We start from the raw sequence: 15744 nt of genomic DNA, 5'->3' as shown, positions 1-15744 counted from the left end.
TCTGATCTCACGTTTTTGGCAACTTCATGACAGATCACCAGCAGAAGCTCTCTTGTCTTGTAACCTTTTACTCTGTGACCACACATTTTTACCTGCAAAGATGTCCATCTTCTGTTTCTAATCAGCGTGGTCTTTAAAGTGCTTTGGGGAATTTGGATGAAGCATTATATTTCTTTTCTTCCTTTATATCTCCAAGGCCATTCAGTACAAGAGCTGAATTGGAGTATTGCTTTCCTTCAATCCCTTCTATCCACGTGTGCACTGAACCAGATTTAAACATTTCTTTCAGGAGAAAAATATATTTTCAACGCAGGACCACTTCATTCATACCAGGTCACAAAGAGCACCTAATACAAGAAGGTGAATCAATATATTGCTCCAAAGTATCCTGTGTGAATGAATTGGTTGCTATAAGGAAATAATTTTCTCAAGCTTTTCAAACCTGTCTGCAAACAAGAAGTCCCTCGAACATGCATGGGATTTGCAGCTGTCTGCACAGGGATAATTAATGAACCTTATATTGTCTGGGCTGCCATACTTTGACAAACTTAATTATCTTTGTCTTTCGAATGTATAATTTATTGCTAAATTCATGTTTTCCTTCAAATATGCACTTATGGCATTAAAAGATAACTAAAACAAAAACATTTTTCAAATATAAATCTAATATCTGACTCAGCTCTTATAATTTGGTACTTAAAGATGGACATTTTGCAAAATGATGTTAATGTTCTCACAATGATATAATGCACAATTTAAAATCTAATATTTTCTTAAACCATTTAGGATTGGCAGAAGAGAGCCTTGGTCTAAATGCGTACAAGCAAAGTGCATTTAAAAGTTGAGGTGACAGTTATTCAATATTTCAGGGAGACGTGGCGAAAGTTAAGTTCATGTTCAGTGGAGACGAGAAGAGTGAGAGGAGATTGAAACCTACTAAGAACTTGAAGGGGTAGATACAAGTATAATGCTTCTCCTTGGCTGAGGCATGCAGAGCCAGGAGTCACAAACTCAGAATAAGAGTTCAGCCAAAGCAGCAGGTGAGAAGCGACTTCCATACTCAGAGGTTAGGGGATCACTGAAACAGCTTGCCACAGAGTGCAGTGGTGGCGCATTGCTGAGTATTGAAGGCAATGATTGGTAGCTTCTGAAAATAAAGAAAGCACGTGGGATTGGTGTAGCTAAGTGATATAAAGTTCATGGGATTCATGGGGCCGTTTGGATTCAGAACTGGGCTGCCTGTAAAAAGGTCGAGGTTAGTGGTTGACAGCTTTTATACTGGCTGCAGGTTTGTGACAAGTACTCATCTCCAGTGAACATAGACTCCGTTTTCTCCATGTCTCCCTGAAGGATTGAGTTACTGTCACCTCAATTTTTAAATGCACTTTGCTTGTCAATATTTGTACCAAGGCTCTCTTCTGTCACACTGAGAAATATACATATAAGTAGCCTGGACATAAACAGATGGGTGGGTTAATATGTTTGCAACTGATACAAAGGTTGGTGGTGCTGTAGATACCATAGGAGACTGACAAAGAATACAGTGGGTTATAGTTCATTTGCAGATACGGGCAGAGACATGAGAGATGGAGTTTAACCTGGCCAGCTCTATTCAACTCTATAAAACTCTGGTTCGGCCACACTTGGAGTACTGTGTCCAGTTCTGGTTGCCTCACTATAGGAAGGTTGTGGAAGCATTGGAAAGGGTACAGAGGAGATTTACCAGGATGCTGCCTGGTTTAGAGAGTATGCATTATGATCAGAGATTAAGGGAGAGGAAACATGATAGAGATAAACAAGATATTAAGAGGAATAGACAGAGTGGACAGCCAGCGCCTCTTCCCCAGGGCACCACTGCTCAGTACAAGAGGACATGGCTTTAAAGTAAGGGGAGGGAAGTTCAAGGGGGATATTAGAGGAAGGTTTTTTACTCAGAGAGTGGTCGGTGCGTGGAATGCACTGCCTGAGTCAGTGGTGGAGGCAGATACACTAGTGAAGTTTAAGAGAGTATAGACAGGTATATGGAGGAATTTAATGTGGGGGGTTTATATGGGAGGCAGGGTTTAAGGGTCGGCACAACATTGTGGGCCAAAGGGCCTGTACTGTGCTGTATTGTTCTATGTTCTAAATGTGAAGTGCTGGCAAATGTAAAGGGATAGCACAATCTTAATGGCAAGACTCTTTACAGTGTGATGTGTGGAGAGATATTGGGGTCCAAGTTGTTAGGTTGAGAAAGAAAGCAAACAGCACGATTGCCTTTACTAATCAAAGAATTTAGTTCAAGATTCAGGAAACTATGCTGTAGATTTACAGTAGTGTGCAAAAGTCTTTGGCACACACTGTATATATACAGAGGTTGCCTCAGATTCTTGCAGAGTTTTGCAGTAATTTTATCTATTGCGCTATACTGCTGCCACAAAAAAAAGACAAATTTCATGACATGTGGAAGATGATAAATCTGATTCTGATATGGGTCTCTATTGTGGACGGAGAGTGGGAAGGGGGCAGGGAATCGTATTTGGGAAAAACAGAAGGGAGAGGGGAGGGAATAGAAAGTACCAGATACCAGAACATCCTTTGCTCATGCCAGATTTACAAATCCACTCTCTGCTCTATGTTGACAAACACAGTACTGAGCTAAAGTCTTAGGCACCCTAGCTATATCCATCTATATCTATATATATATACATACTTTTGCACAGCACTGCGTAACACTCACGTGCTCAGGTTAGGCTAACCCATTCATCTTTGGAAGGTGGGAAGAAACCAGAGGGTCTGGAGGAAACCCAAGTGGTCAAGGGGAGGAATTAATGGGAATCAACGTGAAAACACTCCATTTCTTGGAGTCATGGTCAGCACAAAGGAATGGTAATTGTGGAAGGCCAGTGTGCCAGAGTCAAGACGTGTAATTAAAACATTGAAAAATACACTGACGTGCATTGTTTGTGATGACCAACACCATTTGAGGAAGTGCTGACACACCTTGCAAATGTCACCATGCTTCTGGTGACAACATAGCATCCCACAACTTACTAACCCTAACCCATACGTCTTTGGAAAGTGGGAGGGAACCAGGGCACCTGGAGGAAACCAATAGGGAGAATGTACAAATTTCTTGCAGACAACAGTGGAATTGAAATGCAGATTGCTGATGCTATGCTATAGAGCTTCCACCGTTAGTGATGCTACCATCATCAAGTTCCCTGCCATCAACAATCCTAAAATTATCAATAACCAGAAACATAGCATGTGTCATTGTGGTCAGCTAGGAATTGTTATGTTTGGGAACCAAGGGAAGATGAGTTGGGTTGTAGCACTTACTTGTTATTTGCAGTTATTTTGTAAATAACACTATTCTTTGCATTTCTGGTTTGATGCTAACTGCATTTCATTTGGCATTGTGTCTGTACTCGGCTCAATGACAATAAAGTTGAATCTAATCTAATCTAATTCCCAATGTTATTTGCTCCCGCCAGATTCACAACCTTGCTCTCCAGTCCACGTTGACAAATACAGAACTGTAAGGCACCCTAGCTATACATACATGCCTAGGACATGTGTACAGGACTGTAGTTGGGGCCAAGGGCTGAACAAAGGAGTACTGTAGCAGGTCACAGATCAGCTCAAATTTGAGACCTGGGGGCAGAATTCTTGGTTAACTTTTCCATGGTGGATTGTTCACCTTTGTTGCTGTCCTTTGCTTGTTCACCTTTGCATGTTGCTGTCCCCTGTTCTATTGCAGTTTGGAATCAAGAACCATGTGGTTGACAACTCACCCTTGTCATTCAGAGGCCATTTTGAGGGGTCAAACAAAGAGGTACAATGGATGGCTTGACAATAGAAGTAAAATGATGTCACTAGGATACAAGCTTTGAGTTGAATGATGCGTGTGTAACGTCACACAGTAACTTGAACTTTCAGGGCACTTTAAGAAGTATTCTGTTGATTGGTCTGACTTCTGTTAACACTGACTACTAACGAGGGAAGTTGAGATTTATTTATTTATTTTTACAATGCAGAATATGCCCTTCCAGCACTATCAAACTGCGTCACGCAGAAACCCCCTGATCCCCTAAACTAATCGTGGGACAGTTTACAATGTCCAATTAACCTACCAACCAGCAGGCCTTTGGACTGTAGGAGAAAACTGGAGCACCTGAAGGAAACCCTCATGGTCACAAGGAGAAGGTACACATCCCTTATAGGGAGCAATGAGAATTGAAAGTCAACTGTAATGGAAAGCATTATGCTGACCACTATGCTATCGTGCTCCTGGACACACAGCAGCAATTCAGCAGCATCCTCACACTCAGCATTTTAGGAGTAGCTTCTTCCCATCTGCATTGAGATTTCTAAATGGTCCAGGAACCCTACCTCACAATTCCGCTTTTACACTAGTTACTTTCTTTTAAAATTATAATTTACAGTAATTTGTTATGCCTGTGCTGTTCTGCTGCCACAAAACAACACTTTTCATGCCTTATTTCTGTGACAATAAACTTGATTCTGCATCCAGCAGGGGAAGTGTAAACACGAGATAGCCTATAGGTGCTGGAAATATGGAGCGACACACACAAAATGCTGCAGGAACTCAGCAGGTCAGGCGGCATCTATGGAGAGGAATAAACCGGTGACTTTGGGCCGAGACTTTTCATCAGGACTGAAATGGAAAAGGGAAGATGCCAGAGTGAAAAGATGTGGTGTGGGGGAGGTGGAATGAAGGTAGTTAGAAAGAGGTAGGTGAAGCCAGGTTGGTAGGAAAGGTAAAGAGCTTTTGAAGGAGGAATCTGATAGGAGAGGAGAGTGGATCATGGGAGAAGGAGAAGGAGGAGAGGACCGAGGGGAAAATGTAATTCATGATATGACATAACCATTTGAATTTCCAGGATTGATTTCTGATCAAAAACTTTGTCCAGAGCGACGTCCGTCCATGAACTTACTCGGTTTGCTTTACATAGTCCACAAAGGGAAGGGCATTATGGAGTTAAAGCCTGAGTTTCTAGATATTCATGACTTCAGTCACCTCGAATGACAGTATCATTATCACTTACAGCTTTTTTTGTTGTTCTTGCTTACTTTATAGAGCGGCTGTCACAAATGTGTCTTCCCAGCAGTTTTTTAAAATAATTCTTTTTAAAATAACATTTCCATCTCCTTTCATTTCAAATACTCCAGACATTTATTGAAATTATTATCATTTACTAATATTGCTCACTGATCGTGCATCTCTGAAAATCATTGGTTTCACTCCTCACAGCATCCCAGTAATTACCAAGGCCAGTGCCTGACTTCAGAGATAATAATGACATTGATCAGAGCTCAACAGCTGCAGTGGCGTTCAGTGCTGTTCCAGCTAAGTTCACTGTTCTCACTAATGCCTGATGATTGGGCTGGTGGAAGGGTGAGAAATGGGCTTGTTTTGCTGACATTGTTGTTTTGTTTTGTTGTGGTATTGTTGCTGCTGTTGCTTGAGTTGTTCGGCTGAATGTGGTGGGCATACTGAGTTGGTGCCAGAGTACGTTATAGTGCAAGAGTCTTAGGCACAAAGGGACTTTTGCACAGCACTGTATTTGTCAACGTGGAGCAGGGAGCGAGTTTGTAAATCTGGCAGGAGCAATGGACGTTGGGAATGGCGAAGTTGGAGTGCTGCGGGAGGGGTGAGGGTCTGGTGTAGGAAGGAGTGCCAGGGGCCAGGGAGGGGTGGCACAAGTGCAGGCACGCCCAGCCCTGAGGCACCAGGCAAAGTCATTTGATTACAAACAATCAGTTTATGGATCATTACAGAAAGTCTCTTTGGTGCTTCCTGCTCCCTTTCCTTCCTCTTTCCCCTTTTCCCAACCATGATTCCCCTCTCCCTGCCCCCTTCCCACTCTCAGTCCACAACAGAGACCCATATCAGAATCAGGTTTATCATCACTCACATATGTCACAGAACATGTTTTTTTGTGGCAGCAGTACAGTACAATACATAAAATGACTATAGATCACTAGCAACCATAAAGCAGGAAGGAAAATGGGAGGAGTGGAACGTAAACAGACTTGTTCTGGTCAGGCTGTTTATTGAAAAAGTTTATCACTGAATGTTCCATCAATGATCAAAGACACATTCCTAATTCATTACCACAACTCACCTTTTCCTTGGTTCCCAACCGTAACAATTCCTCCAGCACATCCTTTCGTTGTGTTGCTTGTTAATGCAAACAACACATTTCATGGTACGTTTCTTTATAGATTGTTAAGTAAAGGAATCGGAATCTGATGTCTCAGAATTGGAAGAAAGGGGGGTAGGTTGAAGAACTAATATTATAATATTGTGGCCCCAAATTTAGCCCACCCCACCACACGCCTTTTCTAAAATGGCACTAGGTAAAAAAGCAAACAATCAGTGCGATATAGATTTTCTATCTGCTGCTGGAGTGTTGGTACCATTGCTTCATGAGCATTATGTGTGGTAAAGTTTAAGAATTTAGTTTCCAACATTTCTGGTTGCAGTGTCAGAGGTGTCGTCCTTGGTGCAACAACAACAACCTTGAGATCTGTTTGCTCACAGGCAGCCACAAAGCAAGAAACCTGAGAGAACCCAAATAAGAAATAAAAGACCAATAGTTGATATGCAAGAGAAAGAAAAAAAAACACAAGTCATACAAGTATTTGAAGCGAACAACATTTCAAACCAAATTGAGTCTTCATATATGAACCCCGGAGCAGCCCGGAGTAAGCTCAAAGCTTTGCTTATCATTTCATCATTTTAGCGGGCGTGGAATACAGCAGCTGGGGCAGTCTTCATAGCCTCAGTGCCATGGAGTGAGGAGTGACCATCACGGACAGAAAGCGAGATCAGCTTTTCTCCAAGTTCCCAACACCCTGTCTTTTCAGTTCAGCTGGCCCGCGTTTAAATTGACCAAACCAACGATGGAACAGTGAGATGGCCCAGCACCCAGGAGAGACAAGAGAACATTGTAGAGAGAGAGCGAAATTGGCCCTCGCCTCTGATCTGGGCCAACGTTTAAATTGTCTGAACAGCATATTGTACCACGCGCTAGAACCCAGGCACCACTGCTGTGAAAGGCTCGAGTCCTAGACCACAATGGCCAATTACTCGCTCCATCCCCAGATCTTGCTGCCCAGCCTGAAGCCTCTCTAAAATTCTTCAAATCAGCTCGGTGCCCAGAACAATCCAACCTTGCACAGGGCCATTTGTCCAGGCATCAAATCTCCTCCACCCAGGCCCCAACTTCTCCTTTTGGAGTCCAGAGATATCTAATGGCACTCCTGGGCCATCTGTACAAGGATTAGAACTCCATCTGCAACGATTATGGCTCATCCCCAAAACGCCTCACCATCACCCATCCCTTCACTCTTTGCAGCGATAATTTAACATAATTTACCTCAGAAAAATATTTTTAGTTATGTTTTTAGTTATTTTTCTTAGCTTTTGACAACCAGAAAACTGATGCACACATTCAAGAGCACCAACTTAACCTGAAGGCCACATAGCATGATAGCATGAATATCGATTTCTCCTTTCGGTAAACAAATTCCTCAGCCCATTTCTTCCTGTATTTCCCTCTCTGTCTTTTTACTTCTTCTCAACTTCTTATTACTTCACCCTAGATTTCTTCTTCCTTCCCTTTCTCCTATCATCCACTCTCCTCTCCGTTCAGGTTCTTTCTTCTCCATCCCTTGACCTTTCCCACCCACCTGGCTTCACCTATCATTTTCCAGCTAGTCTCTTTCCCCTCCCCCCACCCCTTTTATTCTGGCTTCTCAGTCCTGAAGGAGGGATCTCAGCCCGAAATGCTAACTGTTTATTCCTTTCCATAGATACTGCCTTCACTGTTGATTCCCTCCAGCATTTTTTGTGTGTGTTGCTTTGGATTTCCAGTATCTTCAGACATTCTCATGGTTGCTACTATCCTGTACATGTATTTAATGTGGGAGGAAAGTCACATGGTCAGGGAAATGGTGCACAAAATTCCTTACGGGCAGTGGCAGAAATTGAACCCAGATCTATGGTGCTGAGCCTGGTTGTTGGGTTTGGAGGCCTGAATGCCTCAACGACCCAGAGAACAATGGCGGCTGGAGTCAGGGCTTTATACTTTGGCTCTAAGTATGGTCACCATGCCAAATAGGTCAAAGGGTAGAGGCCAGACTAAGAGTGGTTCAGGTTTGGGGGTTCAGCTCAGGGCTAACAACCCTGACTGGTCAAACAAAATTGTTACACAGTCCTTCTTCAGAAAGACTGAATGAATGCAAATGAATGAATGAATCAAAAAGACTGAATTAATGAAAGAGTGAATGGAAGCAGGCTTTTTCCACTGAGGTTAGGGGAGAAAAAAACCAGAGGGGGAAAGTTTAAAGGGAACATTAGGGGATGCTTCTTCACACAGAGAATGGTGGGAGTGTGGAATGAGCTGCCAGATGAAGTGGTAAATGCGGGCTCACTTTTAACATTTAAGAAAAACTTGGACAGGTACATGTATGAGAGGTGTATGGAGGGATATGGTCCAGGTACAGGTCAGTGGGACCAGGCAGAAAAATGGTTTGGCACAGCCAAGAAAGGCCAAAAAGCCTGTTCCTGTGCTGTAATGTTCTATGGTTCTACATCTGAATGTGACGGTATTCCAGAGTCTCCACCTGGGACTTGTGTGATTGACAGTAAGGAAAATGAAGAGGAAGCAATTGACATGATGAAGGAAGCCCTGAACACTGCCAGAGATGGAAGACCTTCATTGCTGCCCTAAATGCCAGTAGCATAACAGGCAGTAAGGATGTACAATGGCACTGTTTTGGTGTAATGATAGCCAGTATAGTATTGCACTGCCCCATTATATCCGTCATTGCCCTCTAATAGACTTACAAATGACAGACAATCAGTGGATTCAAATGCTTTTAACATTTTTTTTTTTTGCAGAGCTTTTACTTGAACTCGTGCTGATCAAACAACTTCCACATTACAGTTACACAAAGAATAAAGTTGGGACATCAAAGAGATGACATAAGCTAATGGAAAAGTGAGTATAAATATTGCTGTAAGCATCTTCTGTATTTTACAAACGCTATATTCTCCAGTGATAGAGAACTGTCATTGGTTTCGCAAGCTGCAGGGGAAACGTGCACTCAATGCAATCTAAGGCTATTAAAATCAAATTATTCTGGACTAATTGGCATTCTTAACTTTGCTCTCATTAGAATATACATTTGGGACAAGTTCTATGCTAAGGTTTTCATCATAACGCTCCCCAGATGCACACCATAATACCCTTGGCATTATCGAAAGCTCATATGAACACTGCGTTCTTCAAGAAACGTGATGGCGCCGTATTGGCCAGTAGAAATCTAATCTGCTCTACTAATCAACAACGTATCATTCACAAAGATTTTAGTTTTGCTGATGTAGTTTAAATGGTTTGACATGAACTAGATGGGCCAAAGGGCCTGTTTCCATGCGGAGTCTGGTCTTTGATACTGATTGGATCAAAGACCAATAAAAATGGAAAAAGGTAACAGAATCGGCAAATGAAAAGCATATTTTCATGAACTACACTTCTGAGGGAGATAAAAGTAATTGTAACATTAATTCTGAAGAAATTTCAAAATAAAATCTAATCTCCAGAAATCGAATGTGCTTGCATATTCTTTACTTTTGGAGATGAATATAAAAATGAATCAAAAGCACATAAACCTTCAAAGTTACAAAGATCAGCTCAGCAAATAAGAAAATGCAACTCCACATTAGAGCCTACGTAAAATTTTAAACACAACTTCACAGCGGGATGGCCAACTCAAAAGAACCCATGAAAACTGCCTCACTGTTTTTGCTCTTTGTTTGCACTATTTATTTACTTCAATTTTTGGCTTGTTGACTTTCATAAATCAATGTATTGAGTACAGAATGTAATATTAAAGTTGTATAAGATGGTGAGGCCTAATTTGGAGTATGGTGTGCAGCTTTGGTCACCTACTTACAGGAAAAATGTAAATAACGTTGAAAGAGTACAGAGGATATTGCCGGGACTGGAGGACCTGGGTTATAATGAAAGATTGAATAGGCTAGGACTTAATTCATAGAAAACCTACAGCACAATACAGGCTCTTTGGCCCACAAAGCTGCGCTGAACACATCCTTACCTGAGATATTACCCCGGGTTACCTCTATTTTTCTGATCTCCGTTACCTGTCCAGGAGTCTCTAAAGAGACCCTAACCTGCTTGCATTTACCCTATCCTTGGAACATAGAAGACTGAGGGGAGATTTGATAGATGTATACAAAATTATGAGATGGGTAAATGCAAGCAGGCTTTTTCCACTGAAGTTGGGTGGGACTACAACTAGAGGTCATGGGTTAAAAGTGAAAGGTGAAAGGCTTATTAGAATATGAGTGGAAACTTCTTCCCGCAGAGGGTTATGGGAGTGTGGAAAGAGCTGCCAGCATCAGTAGTGCATCGAGCTCGATTTCATATTTAAGAGAAGTTTGGATAGGTACATGGATATTTGGGGTATGGATGACTATGCTCGCACTATAGGCAGTTTCAATGGTTCTCCATGGATTAAATGGCCCTCTGTGTTGTACTTTTCTATGACTCTATATATATTTCTTATTGCATTTTATAGTACAGTGAGAATAGGAATACAGGAACACAGGAATAGAAATACAGTGAGAGTAGGAATGGAATGAGATGGAGGATAAATGTGTGGCTGAGGGATTGGAGCAGGGGGCAGGGATTCAGATTTCTGGATCATTGGGATCTCTTTTGGGGCGGGTGTGACCTGTACAAAAAAGATGGGTTGCACTTGTATCCCAGGGGGACCAATATCCTGATGGGCAGGTTTGATAGAGCTATTGGGGAGGGTTTAAACTAGTTTGGCAGGGGGGTGGGAATCAGAATGTGAGTGCAGGGATTAAGGTAGAAGGACAAGGGCATGATGCTAAGAGTTCTGAGTTGATGAAGAAGGACAGGCAGGGGACAGATCATAATTGTAGCCAGTTAAAGGGGTTGAAGTGTGTCTATTTCAATGCTAGGAGTATTAGGAACAAGGAGGATGAACTTAGAGCATGGATTAGTACGTGAAACTACGATGTTGTGGCCCTTACGGAAACTTGGTTGGAGGAAGGGCAGGATTGGACGATGCAGGTCCCGGGGGTTTAGGTGTTTTAAAAGGAATAGGATGGGAGGTAGAAAAGGGGGGGGGGGAGTGGCATTGCTGGTCAGGGATAGTATCACGGCTATAGAAAGGGAGGACACTGCAGACGGAGTGTCCACAGAGTCAGTCTGGGTGGAAGTCAGAAATAGGAAGGGATCAATCACTGTGCTGGGAGTAGTCTGTAGGCTCCCAAATAGCCCTCGGGACACTGAGGAGCAGATAAGCAGGCAGATTTTAGAATGGTGCAGGAAATACAGGGTAGTAGTTATAGGTGATTTCAACTTCCCTCATATTGACTGGCACCTCCTGAGTGAAAGGAGGATAGATGGGGCTGAATTTGTCAGGTGTGTTCAAGAAGGATTTCTGACACAGTATGTGGACCGGCCGATGAGAGGAGAGGCCATACTGGATCTAGTTCTGGGTAATGAACCTGGTCAGGTGACAGACCTCTTGGTGGGGGACCATTTTGGTGAGAGTGACCACAACTCCCTTAGCTTCAGCATAGCTATGGAAAGGGATAAAGTCAGACGAAATGGTAAAGTGCTTAACTGGGGAAGGTCTAACTTTGAAGGGATGAGGCAGGAACTAGTGAGAGTAAATTGGAAACAGATGTTCAAAGGGGAAAACACAGAAGTAATGTGGGAGCAGTTTAGGTGCAGGATAGGTTTGTCCCACTGAGGTAATGAAAAAATGGTAGGAAAAGGGAACCGTGGCTGGCGAAACATGTCAGGCAACTCGTCAAGAGGAAAAAGGAAGCATATGTTAGATATAAGAAGCAGGAAGTAGGAGGGGCTTATGAGAAATATAGGGTAGCCAGGAAGGAGCTAAAGAAAGGACTTAGCAGAGCTTGAAAGGGGCATGAGAAGGCCTTGGCAGGTAGGATTAAGGAGAACCCCAAGGCATTCTATGCATATGTGAAGAATAGGAGGATGATGAGAACGAAGGTGGGACCGCTAAACGATAAAGAGGGCAACATGTGCCTGGAAGTGGAGGAGGTTGGGGAGGTCCTAAATGAATACTTCGCTTCAGTATTCACAAGTGAAAAGGATCTTGATCAGGGTGAGGTCAAAGTAGAGCAGAACTGTGCGCTGGACAATGTGGAGATTAAGGAAGAAGAAGTGCTGGATCTTCTTAAAAACATTAAGATTGATAAATCCCCAGGGCTGGATATTATACACCCCAGGTTGTTGTGGGAATTGAGAGAAGAGATCGCAGGAGCATTAGCTATGATCTTTGAATCTTCTTTGGCTGCAGGGGAAGTGTTGGAGGACTGGAGAATGGCAAATGCAGTTTCCTTGTTTAAAATAGGTAATAGGGAGAAACCTGGGAATTATAGACCAGTGAGTCTTATGTCGGTGGTATGCAAACTACTGGAAAGGATATCTTAAGGATAGGATCTACAAGCATTTGGAGAAGTACAGTCTACTCATGAATAGTCAACATGGCTTTGTGAAGGGAAGATTGTGCCTCACGAGCCTGATTGAGTTTTTTGAAGAGGTAACAGAAGAAATTAATGAGGGTAGGGCAGTGGATGTGGTCTACATGGACTTTAGCAAAGCATTTGACAAGGTCCCTCATGAGAGACTCATCCAGAAAGTCATGAGGCATGGGATAAATGGAACCTTGGTTGTTTGAATAAAAACTTGGCTTAAAGGAAGAAAGCAGAGGGTAGTTGTGGAAGGAAAGTATTCTGCCTGGAGGTCGGTGACTAGTGGAGTGCCACAGGGATCTGTCCTGGGACCCCTGCTATTTGTGATTTTTGTAAATGACCTGGATGTTGAGGCAGAAGGATGGGTAAGTAAGTTTGCGGATGACACGAAGATTGGAGGAGTTGTGGATGGAGCTTTAAGTTGTCGAAGGTTACAAGAGGATATAGACAGGCTGCAGAGTTGGGCAGAAAAATGGCAGATGGAGTTCAATCCAGACAAGTCTGAGGTGATGCATTTTGGAAGGACAAACTAGAAGACTGAGTACAGGATTAATGGTCAGTTACTTAAGAGTGTGGATGAACAAAGAGACCTTGGGTTTCAAATCCATACATCCCTCAAGGTTGCTGCACAGGTTGATAGGGTAGTTAAGAAGGCCTATGGGATGCTAAGCTTCATTAATAGGGGGATTGAGTTCAAGAGTAGAGAGGTCATGTTACAACTCTACAAATCTCTGGTGAGACCGCACGTAGAGTATTGTGTTCAATTCTGGTCACCTCATTATAGGAAAGATGTGGAAGCTATGGAGAGGGTGTAGAGGAAATTTACCAAGATGTTGCCTGGTTTGGAGAACAAGTCATATGAAGCAAGGTTAGCAGAGCTGGGACTTTCCTCTTTGGAGCGTAGAAGAATGAGAGGGGACTTGATAGAGGTCTACAAGATTATGAGAGGCATAGATAGGGTGGATAGTCAGTACCTGTTTCCCAGGGCAACAACAGCAAACACCAGAGGGCATATGTACAAAATTAAGGGAGGGAAGTTTAGAGGAGACATCAGGGGTAAGTTTTTTACACAGAGGGTTGTGAGTGCCTGGAATGACTTGCCAGGGATGGTGGTGGAGGCTAAAACATTAGGAGTATTTAAGAGCCTCTTGGACAGGCACATGGATGAAAGAAAAATGGAAGGTTATGGGGTAGTGTGGGTTTAGTACTTTTTTTTAAGGATTATATGGGTCGGCACAACATGGAGGGCTGAAGGGCCTCTACTGTGCTGTAGTGTTCTATGGTTCTATGGTTCTACAGTATATTTTATGTAGTACACTGTAATGCTGCTGCAAAACAACAAATTTCATTACATACATATGTCAGTGATATTAAACATGAATCTAAACAAATTTAAGCAGAAATCTGTGAATTCCTAACACATCTATGAGATGTCCAAGTTTATAAGGCGAAGATCAATAATTGCTGCCCATGACAGAACAACTGTTAATTTCAGTAATTAACAACACAGTGCTTATTTTAACTTTTGATTATAGTGGCATAAATTGTGAGCTACTGGAAAAGTCACCGTCACATTTTTGCACTAAAGAAATAATACTTGATTACTTAGAATTGAAAGGTATGTGTTTAGGCTCATTAAACTGCATTTGTGAGACAAGTCACAGGTATATCATAATGTGTGACAAGAAAGGCAAATGATGCAGGAAAATACTTATTACAATTGCGAGAGTGGAGAAAATACATGGCTGATCTATTGTATGTGCACTCAAGAGATGTAACGCTCTGCAATTGAATGTAATGTAAAGTGCTCTTGGCATACATCTGGCAGGGAAAATTGCAAGGTTAAAAGAATTTAATTGACAAGCTCAAGGCGAACTATTCAAAAGAAGTTGCAGATTCAAACTGCATAAGTAGCCAATTTTTCTTCATTATTTATCTGGAGGCTGAAATCACACAGGCAAATTAAAGGGTTAACACACAAGGTGCTATACGTTAAGCAACACACACAAAATGCTGGTGGAACCTTTTCTTTCAGTTAGTCCTGACGAAGGGTCTCGACCCAAAACGTCGACTGTACTTCTTTCTATAGATGCTCTCTGGCCTGCTGTGTTCCTCCAGCATTTTGTGTGTGTTGCTTGAATTTCCAGCATCTGCAGATTTCCTCGTGTTTGCTCTATGTTAAAGTGAGAGATCAGGCATACAAGAATTGTCAAACATTCAAAATAGATACAGCCCAGAAGAAAAATGATGAATAGGGACAAGGTTAATCACAACATTACTACAGAACGATGAGTGAAAACTACAAAAATAAAATTGGGAAATAATTTTACTTGTGAAATGCCACTGAGTTTGGTTGAGACTGCAACGAGAGAGCGTGGGTTAAGGGTGGAAAAGGTGAACTGTTTAAGGGCTGCTGTCTGCAAGGAGTTTGTAGGTTCTCCCTGTAACTGCGTGGATTTCCTCCGGGAGCTCCGGTTCCTCCTACAGTCCAAAGACCTACTGGTTGGTGGTGAACTGGGCATTGTAGATTGTCCTGTGATAGGGGTTGGATTAAATTGGTGGATTGCTGAGCAGCGTGGCTCAAAGTGCAGGAAGGGCCTGTTCCATGCAGCATGTCAGTAAATAAATAAGCAAATAAAATAAACCTGAGAGAGTTGTGAGAATATGGAACACGGTGCCAGTGCAAGCGGTGGATGCAGGATCTATTTTAACATTTAGGAGAAATTAGGATAGGGTTACGGACAGCTATGATCCGGGTGCTGGTCAATGGGATGAGGCAGATTAGTATGGACTGGACGGGCTGAAGGGCCTGCATCACTGCTGTAGTGTTTATAACTCCATGACTCTATAAATTGTTCTCATCCATCACCTCAGAGTCCAGAGAACTGAAGTAGAAAAAACCATCCTAAATCTACAGGGAATGCTTAAGAAGACATCATTTGTACATTGCTAAATATTATTTTTATTTCTTAATTACCAAATTTGTCAATTTCATTACCAGCACTAGGATGCCCCTGTAGCATAGCGATTAGTGCAAGATTATTACAGCTCAGGGTGTTTGGAATTCAATTTCGGTGCTGTCTGTAAGGAGTTTGTAGTACGTTCTTCCTGTGACCGTGTGAGTTTCCTCCGGGTGCTCCAGTTTCCACCCACAGTCCAAAGACGTACCA

Source organism: Hypanus sabinus, chromosome 10, assembly GCF_030144855.1.
Source record: "Hypanus sabinus isolate sHypSab1 chromosome 10, sHypSab1.hap1, whole genome shotgun sequence".
NCBI lineage: Eukaryota > Metazoa > Chordata > Chondrichthyes > Myliobatiformes > Dasyatidae > Hypanus > Hypanus sabinus.
This window is presented reverse-complemented; position numbering follows the sequence as displayed.